General features: G+C 36.2%; 1 pseudogene; it reads left to right on the forward strand.

The window, feature by feature from the left end:
• The first annotated feature begins 14,143 nt into the window (after nucleotides 1-14,143).
• On the forward strand, nucleotides 14,144-17,622 carry LOC144251724 (coiled-coil domain-containing protein 126 pseudogene; annotated as a pseudogene).
• The last annotated feature ends 2,199 nt before the right edge of the window (nucleotides 17,623-19,821 follow it).

The following is a 19,821-nucleotide window of genomic DNA, read 5'->3' on the forward strand; positions in this document are numbered from 1 at the left end:
TCAAGCCAAAGTTAATCAAAAGGGATAAAGAAGGACACGTCATACTGCTCAAGGGAACCATACACCAACAAGACATTACAATCATAAATATATATGCCCCAAATAATATCGCAGCTGTGTTCATCAAGCAAACTCTTCTCAAGTTCAAGAGTCTAATAGACCACCATACAATAATCATGGGAGACTTCAACACACCTCTCTCACCACTGGACAGATCTTCCAAACAAAAGTTAAATAAGGAAACTATAGAACTCAATAAAACAATTAACAACCTAGACTTAATTGACATATATAGACTATACCACCCAACATCAAGTAGTTACACTTTTTTCTCAGCAGCACATGGAACCTTCTCAAAAATAGACCATATATTATGTCACAGGGCAACTCTTAGACAATATAAAGGGGTAGAGATAACACCATGCATCTTATCTGATCACAATGGAATAAAACTGAAATTCAATGTTAAAAGTAGGAAGGAAAAATCAAGCATCACTTGGAGAATGAACAATAGGTTGCTGAATGATCAATGGGTTTTAGAAGACATCAAGGAGGAAATTAAAAACTTCCTAGAGTTAAATGAAAACACAGACACAACATATCGGAATCTATGGGACACATTGAAAGCAGTTCTAAGAGGAAAATTCATTGCTTGGAGTTCATTCCTCAAAAAAATAAAAAAACAACAAATAAATGATCTCATACTTCATCTCAAAATCCTAGAAAAAGAAGAGCAAAACAACAGCAAAAGAAGTAGAAGGCAAGAAATAATTAAAGTCAGAGCTGAAATTAATTAAATTGAAACAAAAGAAACAATTGAAAAAATTGACAAAACTAAAAGTTGGTTCTTTGAAAAAATAAATAAAATTGACAGACCCTTAGCCATGCTAACGAAGAGAAGAAGAGAGAGAACCCAAATGACTAGCATACGGGATGAAAAAGGCAATATCACAACAGATTCTTCAGAAATACAGAAGATAATCAGAAATTATTTTGAATCCTTATACTCCAATAAAATAGAAGATAGTGAAGGCATAGATAAATTCCTTAAGTCTTATGATCTGCCCAGATTGAGTCAGCAGGATTTAGACAACCTAAACAGACCAATAACAATAGAGGAAATAGAAGAAACCATCAAAAGATTACCAACTAAGAAGAGCCCAGGACCGGACGGGTATACAGCAGAGTTTTACAAAACCTTTAAAGAGGAATTAACACCAATACGTTTCAAGCTATTTCAGGAAATAGAAAAAGAGGGAGAACTTCCAAATTCATTCTACGAGGCAAACATCACCCTGATTCCGAAACCAGACAAAGACACTTCAAAGAAAGAAAACTACAGACCAATATCTCTAATGAACCTTGATGCAAAAATCCTCAATAAAATTCTGGCGAATCGGATTCAAATACATATCAAAAAAATTATACACCATGATCAAGTAGGATTCATCCCTGGGATGCAAGGCTGGTTCAATATACGGAAATCAATAAATGTTATCCACCACATCAATAGACTTAAAAATAAGAACCATATGATCATCTCCATAGATGCAGAAAAAGCATTCGACAAAGTACAGCATCCGTTTATGTTCAAAACTCTAGAAAAATTAGGGATAACTGGATCATACCTCAACATTGTAAAAGCAATCTATGATAAGCCACAGGCCAGCATCATTCTGAATGGAGAAAAATGAAGGCATTCCCTCTAAGATCTGGTACAAGACAGGGATGCCCTCTCTCACCACTTCTGTTCAACATAGTCCTCGAAACACTGGCCAGAGCAATTAGGCAGACGAAAGAAATTAAAGGCATAAAAATAGGAAAAGAAGAACTTAAATTATCACTATTTGCAGATGATAGGATTCTATAACTAGCAGACCCAAAAGGGTCTACAAAGAAGCTATTAGAGCTAATAAATGAATTCAGCAAAGTGGCAGGATATAAGATCAACACGCATAAATCAAAGGCATTCCTGTATATCAGTGACAAATCCTCTGAAATGGAAATGAGGACAACTAGTCTATTCACAATATCCCCCCAAAAAATAAAATACTTGGGAATCAACCTAACAAAAGAGGTGAAAGATTTATACAATGAAAATTACAGAACCCTAAAGAAAGACATAGAAGAAGAACTTAGAAGATGGAAAAATATACCCTGCTCATGGATAGGCAGAACTAACATCATCAAAATGGCGATATTACCAAAAGTTCTCTATAAGTTCAATGCAATGCCAATCAAAATCCCAACAGCATATCTTGTAGAAATAGATAAAAGAATCATGAAATTCATATGGAATAATAAAAGACCCAGAATAGCAAAAACAATGCTAAGCAGGAAGTGTGAATCAGGCGGTATAGCGATACCAGACTTCAAACTATACTACAGAGCAATAGTAACAAAAACAGCATGGTACTGGTACCAAAACAGGTGGGTGGACCAATGGTACAGAATAGAGGACACAGTAACCAATCTACAAAACTACAACTATCTTATATTTGATAAAGGGGCTAAAAACATGCAATGGAGGAAGGATAGCATCTTCAACAAATGGTGCTGGGAAAACTGGAAATCCATTTGCATCAAAATGAATCTGAATCCCTATCTCTCGCCATGCACAAAAGTTAACTCAAAATGGATCAAGGAGCTTGATATTAAATCAGAGACACGGCATCTGATACAAGAAAAAGTTGGTTATGATCTACACGCTGTGGGATTGGGCTCCAAATTCCTCTATAGGACACCGATAGCGCTAGAGTTAACAACTAGAATCAACAAATGGGACTTACTCAAGCTAAAAAGTTTTTTCTCAGCAAAAGAAACAATAAGAGAGATAAACAGGGAGCCTACATCCTGGGAACAAATCTTTACTCCACACACTTCAGATAGAGCCCTAATAACCAGAATATACAAAGAACTCAAAAAATTAGACAATAAGATAACAAATAACCCAATCAATAAATGGGCCAAGGACCTGAACAGACACTTCTCAGAGGAGGACAATCAATCAACAAGTACATGAAAAAAATGCTCACCATATCTAGCAGTCAGAGAAATGCAAATCAAAACTACCCTAAGATACCATCTCACTCCAGTAAGATTGGCAGCCATTAGGAAGTCAAACAACAATAAGTGCTGGAGAGGATGCGGGGAAAAGGGCACTCTTGTTCATTGCTGGTGGGACTGCAAATTGGTGCAGCCAATTTGGAAAGCAGTATGGAGATTTCTCGGAAAGCTGGGAATGGAACCACCATTTGACCCAGCTATTCCCCTTCTCGGTCTATTCCCTAAAGCCCTAACAAGAGCACGCTACAGGGACACTGCTACATCGATGTTCATAGCAGCTCAATTCAGGATAGCAAGACTGTGGAACCAGCCTAGATGCCCTTCAATAGATGAATGGATAAAAAAAAAATGTGGCATTTATACACTATGGAGTATTATTCTGCATTAAAAAATGACAAAATCATAGAATTTGGAGGGACATGGATGGCATTAGAGCAGTTTATGCTAAGTGAAGCTAGTCAATCTTTAAAAAACAAATACCAAATGACTCCTTTGATATAAGGGGAGTAAACAAGGACAGTGTAGGGACGAAGAGCTTGAGAAGAAGATTTACATTAAACAGGGATGAGAGGTGGGAGGGAAAGGGAGTGAGAAGGGAAATTGCATGGAAATGGAAGGCGATCCTCAGGGTTATACAAAGTGTCATATAAGAGGAAAGGAGGGGTAAGACAAGATAATACAAATGGAAGAAATGATTTACAGTAGAAGGGGTAGAGAGAGAAAAGGGGAGGGGAGGGGAGGGGAGCGGAGGGGGGATAGTAGAGAATAGGACAGACAGCAGAATACATCAGACACTAGAAAGGCAATATGTTAATCAATGGAAGGGTAACTGATGTGATAGAGCAATCTGTATACGGGGTAAAAGCGGGAGTTCATAATCCACTTGAATCAAACCGTGTAATATGATGTATTAAGAACTATGTAATGTTATGAACGACCAATAAAAAAAATTATGTAATCTTCAATTAAGTACATAATATTTAAAATTTTAATAAATGCTAAAACTCAAAAAAAAAGAATTTAATTGGGCTGGGATGTGGCTCAAGCAGTAGCGCGCTTTCCTGGCATGCATGTGGCCCGGGTTACATCCTCAGCACCACATACAAAGATGTTGTGTCTGCCGATAACCAAAAAATAAATATTAAAATTCTTTCTCTCTCTCCCTCTCTTGCGCTCTCTCTTTAAAAAAAAAATTAATTTATGAAAAAGTATTTAATATCTCTAGTAACTAGAGAAATGCAAATTAAAACTACACTGAGATTCTGTATCACTCTGGTGAGAATGGCAATTTCAAACATAAAAGAGTTTCTTAGCTTTTTATCATTCCAAAAAAATTTCAACAGCTAAACGCATTACAATTTCAACAGCTGAACTCATAACAAACTCATAATATTTTAAATTCCCTTTTAGTTTCTATTCAAACTGAGCAGTGTGGATTCTGGCATTTTGGTTTTATACTAATTGCTCCATTTATTAAATGAGATTTTCAATCGAAATTTATTGTTTTACTTTCTTAAAATTTCTATATTGAAATACATACAATCACATTATTCATATATAAAAGTACATTCAGAAGCCTTGCCTCTTCAAGATGACTCAATATTCTATGTATGTCAAGTTTAGATTTTAATTTCATTTTGACTGAAAAAATGTGTACTTTTAAGGATACACTCAACTCTGCCCCTTTCCTCCTACTCCCAGAGAAGTGGAAAAATTCAGTCACCTTTTATGTCTTTTATACACTAGAATCTTTCCCCTGGAATCCCCTGTGGTCATGTCAGCAAGTGACAGTCTTTTTCTGTGGTTGAAGGAGGTTCTCTGTCCCCCTCCTCCCCTGGTGAACCTGCCTGAGCAACCAGCAATTCCAGCAGCTCAAACAGTTGGACATCATCAAGGACCATATAGGGGATATGGAGGAGTTTGAGTGGGGTAGAGTGTTTCCCTACCAACTCTGAGCTTCATTTTAATCTTAGATGTCTTTGATTTTATTCCTGCAGGATGCCAGGAAACATGCTTGTGTGTATGTCTCCAGTTATAGTCAGATAAAACTTTTCAAAATATTCATGCAGTTTTGTTTTATATGTCGAGTTCTCAGTGGAGATTTATCCTACTTGTCGGAGACACTAGTGTTTGTTACAGAAGGTCCTCCTGGGCTGGACTGGCTGAATTGGAAATAAAGATGAAGTTAACTCTTCTCGGATTGAGATTAATGTAATCAGTTGCATCATTTGTTGGTTGTTAAAGCTCCAGCTTCCAGGACTAATTATAGATAACACAGATCATCAAACAGAACCCAAATAGACTCTGAACTGTGCTATCTATATCACAAAGGTGACATTTATACTCTTTGATAGCTGTTCTCCTGGATTTGTTGTTTGGGTGCTTATGGGAAGAATAACTCTTAATAGAAATAATACTATATTTTATTTGCAGTATTTGCATTTTAATAGATCATTGTGAGAGTAAGCTGAAATGCATTTTCAGATTTAAATAAGACATGCATAAATAAGAATCTGTAGAAGAAAATTGCCAATGAAGAAGGGAAATGAATTGAGACCTATTTAACCTGTGGAGAAACTTGAGAAAGGGCTTCACTGCAGCTGGCCAATTTGATCCTTCTTCCTCTCAGAGGCAGGTCCTCAGACCTCCTGGTGCTCTGGCCTTGCTCAGCTATATGAAGATGAATGAAGACATTGGTCAGGAGACACCAGGTTTTAAGTTTCACTTGAGCAGACTGTATTTACAGCTCTCCTTAGGAGTGACACCGGGTTCTGAGTATCAGCTAATGGTCTCTTATTTCATTGGAAGCTCATGCCATTTTCAAGTTCTTTTCTCTATTTGGTGTATACCTAGCTGCATGTGTGCACACATATAAAAACACACAATGCTTTGTTCATAGGTTGTTTTTTTTAAACTTTGACCTTTAATAACTAATGTAAATTATTAATTTTTGTTTGCTTTAAAAGATTAGAGGGGCTTGAGGTATGACTCAGCAGTAGAGAGCTTGCCTCACACATATGAGGCATTGGGTTTGATCCTCAGCACCTCATAAGAATAAATAAATAATGGTATTGCATCCATCTACAAATAAAAATATTTTTAAAGGTTATAAATAATATACTGAGGTCCCAGGACAAGCAGTAGGCACCATAATAAACATTTGATGAATGAATGAACATCATTCTTCCTTCTGTAGCTTTTTTGCAATTACAAAATGTGCTTCCCAGTGAGCTTCCTGGCAGTGTTTTCCCCATCACTGCTGATTGCTGGGTGGGAAGCTTTCCTGATTCCCTGAATCCCTGAGAATTTGTGAAAACAGATAAAATGAGTCAAAACGTTCATGTTTTGGCTAAAATGCTCAACAATTTTAGCATTAACTCAGTGACTTTAACAAGCTATGAAAATTCTCTAGTCCTGTTATTACTGTTGGTATTATTTTGACTTCAAAAAATTTCTGCTTTGATCTCAGAAAAGTGTGATCCTTATAAAGATTAAAGATCTGAGCTAGGCACAAAAATACACACCTTGTAATTTCAAAGACTCAGGAGGCTAAGGCAGGAGGATTGGAAGTTCCAGGCCAGCCTTAGCAAATCAGTGAGAACCTCAGCAATATAGCAACACGCCACCTCAAAATAAAAAGGACTTGTGATATAGCTCGGTGGTAAAGCACTTCTAAGTTCAGTCACCAGCACACACACACACACACACACACACACACACACACACACACACGCACACACACACGTTAAAATATTTAACATTGTAGAATGCAGCAATAAAAGAATGTTTTTCCCATAGGCTGAGCTCATTAGTCTTAATTTTGGCCCAAATTTTAGGAAAGTATTGATCCCAGGGTTATAGAGTTTGTTACCCTTTCATTTGCTTCTGCTCATAGCCTCTTCAAGAATTAGAGGAGCCCAATAAACTGACAATTTATTTCAAGCATCATGGATCTTGAAATTCTTGATTTTTCTTTCCGTGGGCCATTTGGGTACTAGATTCTGGATTTTTTTTTAATCACATACCATTCTTTTTCAGTTACTTTTTCTTCAAATCCCATATTTTTTACATGCCTCTTTTGGAAGTAATACTTTGGTGGAAAGCAATACCACAATCTCAAAAAAAAAAAAAAAAACTTTCATTTATCAGTTGAAAGTTCAATCCACTAACTTAGTAAGGTCACTACTATGATGGTATTTGCACCGGCATTCCTTATGTCCAAATACCAGGTTTATGATTTTAGTACATCTGCTGACCATCACTCTCAAGTCTTCAAGTAGGAGTGCACACTACAACTGAAGTGGGCTGGTCCCATGCTCCCAAATCTGGATCATTAAATAAACTGAGAAGACGAAAATGCTTTACAAGATTTTATCATATGTAATTATGTTCTTCAAACCTCATTAGTTACTTCTGTCCTAACTTCTTTTCAACTAAAAATATTACTACCATCCATGCTCAATATACTATGAGGGACACAGGCTAATAAACAAGCTTCACTCACAATACTTGGCCTCTTTAAACTGAAATGTATAGAATGGTTCTTCTTTTTAATATATATTTCATAGTTGTTGATGAACACAATAACTTTATTTAGTATAAGTATATATATTTTTTAATGTGATGCTGGGGATTGAACCCCATGTGTTAAGCAAGTGCTCTACCACTGAGCCCCAGCTCCAGCCCTGGAATGTCTCTTTTCTTGAGAGTGAGAATCACAAGACAAAATAGCCAGGAAAGCACATCAGTAGACTCCTCCCTTGTGTCACCAGCTTCCAGCCAGGTTTAAGATTTGCTGTCCCTGAGCAGGGAGGAAAAGATAACACTAGATAGGACAGAGGGGTGGGAGGGGAAGGGAGGGAGTAGGGGGTTAGCAAGGATTGTGGAATGTGATGGACATCAGTATCCAAAGTACCTGTATGAAGACACGAATTAGTGTCAACATACATTATATACAACCAGAGATATGAAAAATTGTGCTCTATATGTGTAATAAGAATTTTAATGCATTCCACTGTCATTTATTTAAAAAAAATTAAAAATTAAAAAAATATTCACTGTCCCTGCCTGCACTTCCCTGGTTTACTACCAGGGGCTCCCCTGGCAGCAGGGAGCTCTGGAATAGGGGCCACCTAGAGCAGCCACACCAGGGTGCACCTCAGGTTTCTGGGACTAGGAGAGCAGAGGGGCCAATGAGTGTGTATATATTTTAGGTGGGTGCATTCTGCATCATGCCACATCACAGAGAAGAGGAGAGGGGGTGCGTGTAGGGAGAGAGACCTCTGCACCATACTGGGGTGGGGGTGTGCCAAGAGTGCGAACCTGGATCCTGTGGCAGGAACCTTGCTCAGGATGCTTCCTCTTTTATCTGCACAGACCTGCTGCACAGTTGTGGCAGAGAATACTTGTGACTAGAGGATCTTATAAAATTTATATTGAAAACTTAGAAATTGAGTTGATATTGTTAATAAATATTTACAAAAGTAATCCCTGGCCTGTTTCTGAAAATGAGGCATTAGCCACTGCTAAGATAGAATGGTTTTACAGTTTTTCTCTTGTCACATCTGACATATACAAATCATATTTTTTTTTTACTTCTGTGAGCCCAAACCTAAGCTGCTGGTTTATCTATTCTTTGAGAAAATTCAAGTTCTAATAAAACCTAAAATGAATATGAGACTATTGAGAGAGAAAGTGAGCAAGCAGCATGAAACAGTGAGAAAAGAGTGCCACTGTGGTTCACTTAATACCGTTTTATTTTAAAATTGACTTAGAAGATAGCGAATGCTCTGTAATTTAAAAAAAATGTTGAATTGAGTAAATGAACACGTGGAAAATGCAGAATGGCTGAAGATATAATGACAGGAAATGAAACTACATCTTCAAAACTACAACTAAGAAATTGAGTCCAAAAGATAAGTGTAATCCTGAGAGTCTAAAATCAGGAGGGGTACTGCATACCAGAAGCAGGAAGATTCTAGGGAAAATCAGAGACAGAATCACATGACTGGTTGTTGAAACACTCTGAATCCTCCCACTCTGCCTGTTGGCCAGATGGTACAAGAGTCTGTCCTCAGCTCTGTGAAAGGACAGACAAGTAGATGAGTATAAAGAAGAATCACAGTTCTAAGGTTGAACACACAAAGGAGAGTCACCAAGTGTGTAAGGAAGGTATGTCCCATGGAGAGTGGGGACAGTTAAATGGTAACTGAATGATGAGAAATAATATCAGAATAAAGTGATGCAGAGATTAACAGAGCTCCTGACCAAAGAGACACTCAAAGTTTTGAAGCATTTTTATTTCAGAATTGCTAAGGCATCCAATTTCAAAGATTTATACTACAGAAATGAAAAATAATGTATATGAGGTAACATGATAATTAACTTTATTTAGTCTTCCCAAATGTGTACATATCAAAGCATTACATTGAATCCCACAAATACATATAATTACTGTCAAGAAAATATAAAATTAAGTTGAACATATATCCTCTATGACTTGTGGACCATGTTTTAATTCATAATTTAATTCATAATACCTGCTTGAACCAGGAGTTTGGGAACTCTTCTTAAAATTAGGACCTCTGAAAGGCAAGATCCCTAAAAGTGATGTAGAAAAATAACTTCTCCTACAGAGTATTTGTGGGGCTGGTTCTGTTCTTGCCTTTGCCTCCATTGAGAATCAAGGACAAAATCAAAATAAAAAAAAAACTCTCCAGTGAATTTTCGCATAGTAAATTGAGATCCAACTTTCTAAGAATGTCAACTATATGTTCAGTGTGTGACCCCAAATTCATAAACTAGGTTTTGTAAAGAGTCTTTAGTTTGAAGGCACCTGGAGGACCAAAAATTTTACTTGGTTCTAAGGAATGATGTAGTTTATGTTCTTTTCTCCAGGCTGAGAGCTTCCCACCATCGTCATCTGTTTGTTCCCTAACACTGACAGACTGATTTTTAGGAAACCTGAACTCACAGCAATAAAATCAAAATACATGAGGAAATGAACTACCCTGAATAAGAATCAGTGAAAGTAAACTACAGGGTGACACCAAAATAAATATAAGTGCTGGAGATAGAGTATTAAATGCTTTATACATCTAAAAAATTAAAAGAGGGAAAAAAAGAGAGAATATTTCATTTTATTATTTTATTTTTGGTACTGAGGAATTGAACCCAGAGGTGCTGTTCCAATGAGTCATATTCCCCAGCCCTTTTAAAAATTTTTAAATTTTGAGTGAAGATCTCATTAAGTTATTTAGAACCTTGCTTAGTTGCTGAGGCTGGTTTTGAACTTGTGATCCTCCACCTTCAGCCTCCTGAGCTCCTAAGACTACAGGCATGCACACATTTACAGGATCACACACCTGCTTTAAGGAAGTGAGTGCTTCATTTGAAGTTTTTAGGCACACACTGAAGTTTTTAATTACTCTTTAAATAATTTTAGGTAAACATTGCATTAAATAGAAGAGATATAAAACAAAAACCCAGTGTATTAAACTAGAAATAATTTCCCATAAATTAGTTACATTAAAATTTTCAGTATCATTTGGAACCAATTTCTGTAAAATCAAGTCAAATTCTTCTTTTTTTCTTTATATAATCCTTAAACATTTATTGAATATTTCTAAGAAATTACTGTCCATTTTGGTTAAAAAGATATGATGTTTTATAGCAGATTCATTTATAAATATGCTAGGTAGGAATGGATTGATTGCACTTGCTTCTAGCAGCTTACATAAAACCATACCACAGCCCCAAATCCAGTTTTTTTTTCTTCCCATGAAGAGACAATGACTACATAGACACAACCCTGAGGAAAATCAGATGCTTCATTAGAAACAGGAGCCTTCCCAGGCGCAGCTCTTCAGACAAGAAGGATTCTGTTCTCCAGGAACATGCCCATAGTTAGCAGGGAACTGGTTTTCTCAAAGGGCAGAAGGGACAAAAGTATAGAAAGGAAAAAACAGGCAGAAGTACATCAAAATCACAAAACAATGCAAGAGAATTTATATGGGCAGTTTTAGAACCTTCTAGATGATTATTTGAAACACCAAATACATATTTCTTGGCAATAGTGTTCTTCTGTTTTCCTATTTTATAATAAAGTAGGGAGTCTCTAGCTTAGTAGGTAGTATAGCTTTGAAATGTTTTTATGATGCTTTAATTCTCCTCAATAAAAATGCTCCAATTACCACCACATTCATTCCAAGATAGTAAAAATTAAAAGAAATTCTCATGCAACCTTTTTCTTCTCCCGAATATTCGAAAATTGTTATAAATGTATGAACCAATGTAATAGTACAGTTGTTAAATTCTTTTAAGTATTTAAAGTCATCTTGTCATTTAGAAAAATGTCCCTCTAAATAAGTGACTACCTCAACACTTCCGTGTCTTTCCTGGTTTTTAAAAATGTTGTGTAGCAATTTTCCAATATTTCTACAATAATGTAAGAGAGAAGGAATTAAATAATTTCCCCCTCAGTTTTCACTCAATAAAATTCAGGTGTTTCAGTGTAATTTTTTTTCTAAAGTTAGAAAACAGTCATACAAGAAATATATGTTGCTTTCTAGACAAAACATTTATAGAATGAAACTATAATTTTTTAAAATTAATATTTGTTATGGTTAAATATGAGGTGAAATCCACAATTGCATATGTGAGACAATGCAAAGATGTTCCCAGGTGAAATTATTACTCTTTGAGAGTTGTAACCTAATCAGTGGATCAATCCACTGATTGGATTAACTGGGTGGGAGCTGTAGGTAGCAGTTAAGGTGTGGCTGGAGGAAGTAAGTTACTGGGACCATGCCTTTGGGATTTATATTTTGTTCTTGGGAGAGAAACTTTCTCTCTCTTTCTCTCTCTCCCTCTCCTTTCTGCTGTCAAGTCTCAAATTCCTTTTACTGTGATGCTCTACCTCATCTTATGCCCAGAGCTATGGGTTTGGCTGATCATGGACTGAACCATGAGCCAAAACAAATGAAACCATGAGCCAAAATAAATACTTACTTCTGTAAGTAGTTGTTGTTAGGTATTTTGGTTAGAGTGACAAAAAATAACTAACTAAAAATATTATTTTTATTTGACAAATAATAATTGTAGTATACATTATGGAGTAAAATATGATTTAATATATTTAATAATATACAGTGATTAAATCAACATGATTACAATAACATAATTAACAGTTAATTTAGCATTACACACACACACACACAGATATACTCATATAATTATGCACTTTTAACATGTGTTTGGGTTTCTACTATTGTAACATAATTAACAGAATTATTGACAGTTACAAAATTTTGGTAATTCATGTGAACAAGAATATGGACAAAACCTTTTTTTCAATTTTATGCTTAACTGATTTTTAACTATTTAAATGTGGAATTTGAGGATTTTATAACACCCAGTAACATTTGTATTTAGAGTAATAGATTGTGATCTTTGAAATTGGTATATATCTAGAATTGTATACAATTGAGGTAATTCTCCAGCTGATGAACTACAGATAGTTTAAAACTTTTTTTAGGTATTTTTTATTGGTTGTTCACAACATTACAAAGCTCTTGACATATCATATTTCATACATTAGAATCAAGTGCGTTATGAACTCCCATTTTTACCCCAAATACAGATTGCAGAATTGCATCGGTTACACATCCACATTTTTACATACTGCCATATTAGTGACTGTTGTATTCTGCTACCTTTCCTATCCTCTACTATCCCCCCTCCCCTGATAGTTTAAAACTTTAAAACTCAATATCAAGGGCATATCAGAATGGCTGTTTCTAAGGTCTCAAAGTTACTGTTATATAGAATATTATCATTTAAAAATGTATCAAATTGTTCTTTCCCAGAAAAGACTACACTGCAAAAGTTATTGTCATTTTTTCCCCCTAGAATAGCTTTTTATGCCTTATTTTGGGGAATGAATCAATTATTTTCCTCTCCTTTTGTATGAAAGTCTTGGAGTTTCTCAGTATCTCTATCAACTCAGCTGGTAGCTACAGAGAGAAGACCCACCTGCATGGGGCCCTTCTGGAGGCTTCACCATCAGGATTCAGATTCCAGGGACAGAATCACAGTGTGAAAGCTGAAGCGTCTGTAGGACTCATAGACTCCCTGAGGGGAGTGCATAGCACATATGGAGGCCATACTTAGGTCAGAGAGCACAATAGAGAGGAAGAGGGGCGGACTTCTGGGCCTACACACTTACTGGGCTGAGCTTTTGATCCAGATAGGTTCCCCAGGGAAGCTTTGACTGGTGATTGGCGAAAGCAGGCAGTAGTTTCAGGAAGTCAGAATGTGACTGGGAGGGGGTCACCTAAGCTCCTGGGCCATTTCTAATTTTTCCCTTGAAGGTAAGCAGCTGGAAAGTATGGAAAGTAGAAGGGAGTCTGAGTTGTAATCTGTGGCCACCAGATGGAGCCATAGGGTGCCTTATAGTACTGGGAACTGTTATGGTGACCAAGCCCTGCTTCTTGTATGAAAGTTAAACTTATACTTAAAAGTGGATGTGGAAGCAACATAAAATGATAAGCACTCACTACCTTGGGAAAAATGTCTTCACAGAATCATTTGTAGGGTCTTAATATGTGATGACTTTTTTCACTGTAATGAAACTAAGCAAAGCAAATGCTTTTCATTCTCACAAAGCCCTGTTTGTTGTGTGATCTTATTTTCCCCATTGTACAGATGAGAAAGCTGAGGCTGAGAGAAGCTGAGAGACATCCCATGATCCATCAACTTGGAAGTGCTCCCTACTTATACCCTGCGTGATCTGCTTCTGGAATCTGTGCTTGGTCCTTAGCAAGGTAAATATGATTGTGGGAAGAGGGGAGTTAACCAAAGTGGTGAGAAAAAAAAATGTGTGAGCAGAGGAATATGGGAGAGACTTGGGGCAAGGTAATCAAGGTAATCAGGGGACATTTATAAAGGAAGGCCTGCTAGGGAACAGGCTGGGAAAGGGAGCAGGCTTCTCACATTAAGCAGTTTATGGGATAATCCTCACTTGTTCCAGACCAACAGTGTAATTTCCATTAGAGGGACCACTTTGCATGCAATAGAAATGACTTCTGGCTGGTCTGCTGAACTTGTTGCACTTGAGAAGTTGCCACAGTAACACTCAAGGTAGCATGGCTTGCATATAAGCTTCCAGAATTCATTGAAATGCCCATAATGCCCAGTAACTTAATGTCCCAGAAACATTCCAAATGCTTTGGGGCTTTTTAACCCTTTTTTTGTGGGCCAAGAACAAATACATTCTGCAGTGTGCTGAAGCATATGAGCACCTTCTCAGATTAATGCTTGCATATGCTGAACACCTGCAACTGGCATTATAGAGAAAAGCAATTATTGAAGTGCAGTAATGAGAGTACTAGAAATTTTAATATAATAGGCATCCTTGGTTATTAATTAGCATGCAAAATAATAAAATCTGGTGGTGAGCTTAATAACTACTGTTACTTTGAAGAGATGAGAGACACAAACAATATTTCCAACCACATGGTGATTGATATAAAAATATCTGCAATTTATGTGGATAACAATGCACAGGACATGCTGAACCTTTGTGGCCTGTCTTCTATCATGATTAAAGAAAATGTTGAGTTTAGTTAGAGGTGAGTGAAAATAAAGATATAATTGTTTTTTTACTCATGTTTGCAGAGCCCCTAAATGGTATCTGTCCCCTGTGTTAAGAATCCTGCTTGAGCCACATGGGGTACTTCTTTAAGTACTATGGACAATCTCCTGGGCTTTGGTTTTGCCTTCTAATGAATTTTTAGCTCAAGTTAGGAACAATGATACCTTGAAAATATGGAGACTTCCTGTTGGTGTTTCTTGTAGACTGCATTTATTTAGTTGTTTCTTCCTATTTTTCAACAGTTTTTATAATGATCCCCATAAATACCTTGCATCATTTTATCGGATACATTCTTAGAAACCAATATGTTTTGTTGCCATGTGGTATTCTGTCTTATTTTCTAAGTATGGCTAGTGTTTAAATATAGCATTATTTTTTGAGCTAATAGCTAAGCGACCAGTTTTGGATCTTTTACCTACATGGCCACATAACCAGGCAGTGCTGACAGTTGCCTTTTTTAAAACTATTTTTATTTATTTATCTATTTATTTATCCATTTATTTTTATGTGGTGCTGAGGATCAAACCCAGAACCTCCCATGTGCTAGGTGAGCACTCTAGAGCTGAGCCAAATTCCCAGCCCCTGACAGTTGCTTTTTGATCTTTCCAGTTCCTGTGTGCTTCATTTAAAAATTTTCTCCTATAAATTTATAGGACCCACAGTGCAGTGTTAACAGAAGCAGTGATGCCTGTGAGCCTTATTCCTGATTTAAAAAAAATCCTTCTAATATGTCCCCATTGAGTCATGTGCTGGTATCAATTTTTAGCAGCTAGAGGAGCCAACCACTAAATTTTCATGAATTTTGCAAGCCAGTGTTAAAATACAGCATTATTTAAAATTAAGTTACAGAAATGTGAAACTAAGCCAAACATATTAAAAACAGAGATGGGGTCAAAGGCAGGGATACCACCCCAGGGCCTCTGCCATTGCAGTAGCTTCAGGATGGGCCAGGAATTCCAGCTGTGCCAGGGAGGCTCTTTGTCTCTTCCTTTTGACCAAGATCCTCCCTTCCCCTTTCCCTGGGATGTTACTACTGCAACTGAGTGATCAGAGAATCCAGGGTGTCTCTGGCTGTGTGAGCCCAGCAGGGGCTTCTACCTGGATAGAGCCCCTAACCAGAGCTGTGAGGATGGGGAGATGGGAATCCATGTTCTCAGTTCTTGTTCTGTTTTTGTTTGTTTGTTTGTTTTGTTTTGTTTTTGCTTAAAATAGCACATTTTAGTTCTGGTGGTCAAGAACCCAAAAAGAATCTTATGAGGCTAAGTCAAGATGTTGGCAGGTTTGCATTCCTTCTAGAAGCTCAAGGGAAGAATCTTTACCTTGTTTCTTCCAGTTTCTAGAGGACACCTGCATTCCTGGGCTCTTGACCACATCATTCCATATCAGCTCCCCTCATCACATCTCTTAAACTGATGCCCTTGCCTCCCTATTATAAGGATTGTGAGTATATTGTACCCACATGGATAATCCAGGAAAACCTCTCCATCCCAATAGCCTTAAACTAATCACATCTGCAGACCATTTTGCCATGTGAGATAGCACTCAGAGGTTTGGGGGCTCTGTGCCTGAGAACATAGACAGGTTAGCATTGCTTTTATTGTGCCTAGTGTATCTCAATCTTCCACTGTATTGGTGTTGTATTTCTATATGGGTGATGAGGTCTCAAATCTGAAGAAAATATAGGTAAGAATCTGGACACTTTCTTCAATTACTTATTGTCATTGAACTTCTGGTCTTGGACCAAGACTTTTAACAATTTTCATACCTATCAATTATTTCTTTCTGGTTATAAAAGGAATTGCTATTATTTTTCTTTTTCAAATGAGAAGACTGGACCAGAGAGGTTAAGCAGAGTAAGTTAGTTAATGCTAAAGCTACTCTAGAATTTGAATGTTTGAAGTGTCTTAAAGTACTCACCTGTGAGCTGCTGCTTTTGGACAATTCTCAACTAGGATAATAAAAATGCGAATTGGAACAATGATCTTTTTTTGGCAGTGCTAGGGACTGAACCCACAGCCTTGTGCATGGAAGGCTGGAACTCTACCAACTGAGCTACATTCCCAGCCCTAGAACAATGATCTTAACTGACAATATATTCTTTCCTTACCCTACAGTTAAGAGGCTGTTCACAAATTGGAACTTATGCTCCAAAAATTCAATGTGTAAATTGTCTTAAAAGAAATTGGAAGTAAAACATAAATTGGACCTTTGGGGAAAAATACTGGATTCCTGGATCTACCAATGAATGGGAGAACTTTTGCCAACTCAGTTCTGTACTTCTTTGGGAGAGAGAGAGAGAGAAAGTCAAATGCCCTTTTTAAACTCACTTTTCAAGATTAATCTCCTGGATTACTGTTTTACAGAGTTAATATAAGAGTGGAGGCAACCTTGCTGAAGATGAATATTACATAATATTAGAAGAGTTTTTTTTCTTTCAAAAGTATAGATTTGGCAGATTTTCTTTAGTTACCACTTTTCAATCAAATCTCTTTGCTTCATCAGAAATGTTTTTTACAATATCAAGAAAAAAACTATGTCCTAGAAATTGAGTTTACTCTTGCTTGGACTCAGTTGAGGATTGATGTAACTGCACTATAGTTTTCAACAACCCAGACATCAAAATAGTGTAAACATACCAGATTTAAGCAAAATATATATTGAAGCTCTAGCAGAGGAAAGTAAGAACATGTTGGAAATTGAGAATGGTGCTTCTATGGCAGGATATGCGTCTGAAAGACCAATTGCTGTCCTTTTGAATATTTTGCAATGCTTGTTCAAGCTGGAGAACAAAGTTGACTATATTGTTTTAATGGCTTCTCCACTAACATAACCAATGATACTAGTGGGCATTTGATGCCAGTAATCACAACAAAAGGATGACTGCATCAGGCAGCATTAGATAGCAGATGAAGATCACCCTGTGCTTCTACATAAACTGTGTATTTTATCCTATGGCAAAAAGGATTTTAAATTTCTAGCTAGGACAAAATAATACTTTCTAAAAGCTCCATACATTTTTCAGGGAGTGTTCTGGATTCATGGAACTCTTAAATCTGTATATAAAACTTTTAAATGCTATTATTTTGCTGTCAGGCAAGTATTTTTTTTTCTTAAAGGGAATTAGATAACATGGTTAATGTAGTAATAAGGATGATGATGATCTTGTATAAATCTTTTGTGTTTGAGATCAAGCTGAAACAAAAACACTAAAAGACATATTAATTTTTATAAATTATTTATTTAAGTATATAACTTGTTTTTTTTCAGACAAGTGAATATTGTTATTGAATCATTCTATCACTTGTTCTCAGTAGATTAACTATTTGACTAAAACTATTAGAAAATGTGCTTACTTTCAGTAGTATATTTTGTTTCTAAGATTATGAGCATAGAAAGTAAGTATAATGTTAAAAATAATGTTTTGAAATCACAATTTAAAGAATGTCTTCATTTGTACTATCATTCAAAATAATTGAAGGTTAATTATTCTATAGTTTTAAAAATTACATTTGAGAAAATATAATCTTTAAATGGGTAGCAGCCACTGTTCACAAGCTATTCTTAACATTGGAGGCAATTTAATAACAACATTAAAATAGTATTCTTTAATCTCATAGTTAAGAATTTATTTCATATATTCTAAAGAATGAGAAATTTTTTATGATAAAATTAAAAATAACTAAACTCTTCATGATTCTTCACATACATGAGTGTTGCTTTAAGAGTTCAACCCCTTAGCTGGGTGCATTATCCCATAACTGAAGTCCTAGCTGCCTGGGGGGCTGAGTCTGGATGATCAAGAGTACAAGGCCAGCCTGGGAGACTAGTAAGACCCTGTCTAAACAAAACAAAACAAAAAGCATTTAACACCCTTGAGTATTTATATGATGTAGAATGCACATTATTTCTATATTTGGATGATTTTGCTTTTTTATGTTGGTGGGGAAGAGGTGACTCTTGAAAATTTTAACCAGATATGAAATAATAAAGGAGTTTTGCTGCATAAAATTGCTTAGGAAATGCATGACTTGATGTTATATGAGTATCATGATTTATGAGTTTTTCTGTTAGGTTTTCATTTATACAATGACCACTTAAAATAATTTAAAACATTTAAGATACAATTTAAATTATAAAGATTGGCTATCCTTTCACTAAAACAGCTATTGTACATTGCATAAGAAATCTCAATCTTGGATCATTCTAGTATAGAATGAAATACACCTTTATTTAAATTTCCCTTATAACAAATCTAATTAAAATATGGTGCCCTATATGTCATAGTGTTTATTCTCTGTAATACCTGCTAAAGTACAACTAGCTTCTAGATTTAGGCTATATTGAATTTAGTTTTATATATTTTTTTTATTATTATCATATGCTACCATAAATAGTAGCAATATTTATAATGTTTTATTAAAATAAGTATCAGAAAATATTGTTTCATAAAAGTGATTTCCAAACTATCTTTTCTGTACCTTTATGTGAACAAATTAATTGTATACCATTGCCAGGTGAAGTTTGGAATAATTGGTCTCTCTGGTGAGATGTGTACATTTTGGTTTCTTGTTTTCATTTTCAGGGATAAAATAAAAGATGTTATTTGTACTTTTAAAAAAAACATGGGTAATCAATTATCAAAACTCACCTCTCACTGCTTTTTTTGTACAGTCTTGCTGTTAACCCTGCTCTTCAGGCTGTTTACATGTCTTCTGTGTGTATAGTGAAAATGCTGTGTGGTGGGTCATGGCATGCCTTCCCAGCCCTGGTTCAGGAACACCACACTGAGGGCTTTGACTTGACCATTTTGGGAACAGTTATACCTGGGAAATGACAGAGGCTGGAAGCCAGGGCTTTGATTTTCCTTATCAGCCTGTTGTTACATATAGGATAATGTGCTTATGACCAAGACTGGTGCAAGTTCTAGCCTGTTAACTAAAAAAAAAGGAGAGAGAGAGAGAGAGGAGAACTTCTCCCAGTGTGCTAACCTCCACGTGTTGCTTTTCTCTGCAGAAAATACGATGCTCTGTTGGCCTCTGCCTTGCTTGGGGTCCCTCAGTGGCTAAACAGACCTGCCCAGCAGCCATGGCCTTGGGTTTTCA

Source organism: Urocitellus parryii, unplaced genomic scaffold (assembly GCF_045843805.1).
Source record: "Urocitellus parryii isolate mUroPar1 unplaced genomic scaffold, mUroPar1.hap1 Scaffold_167, whole genome shotgun sequence".
NCBI lineage: Eukaryota > Metazoa > Chordata > Mammalia > Rodentia > Sciuridae > Urocitellus > Urocitellus parryii.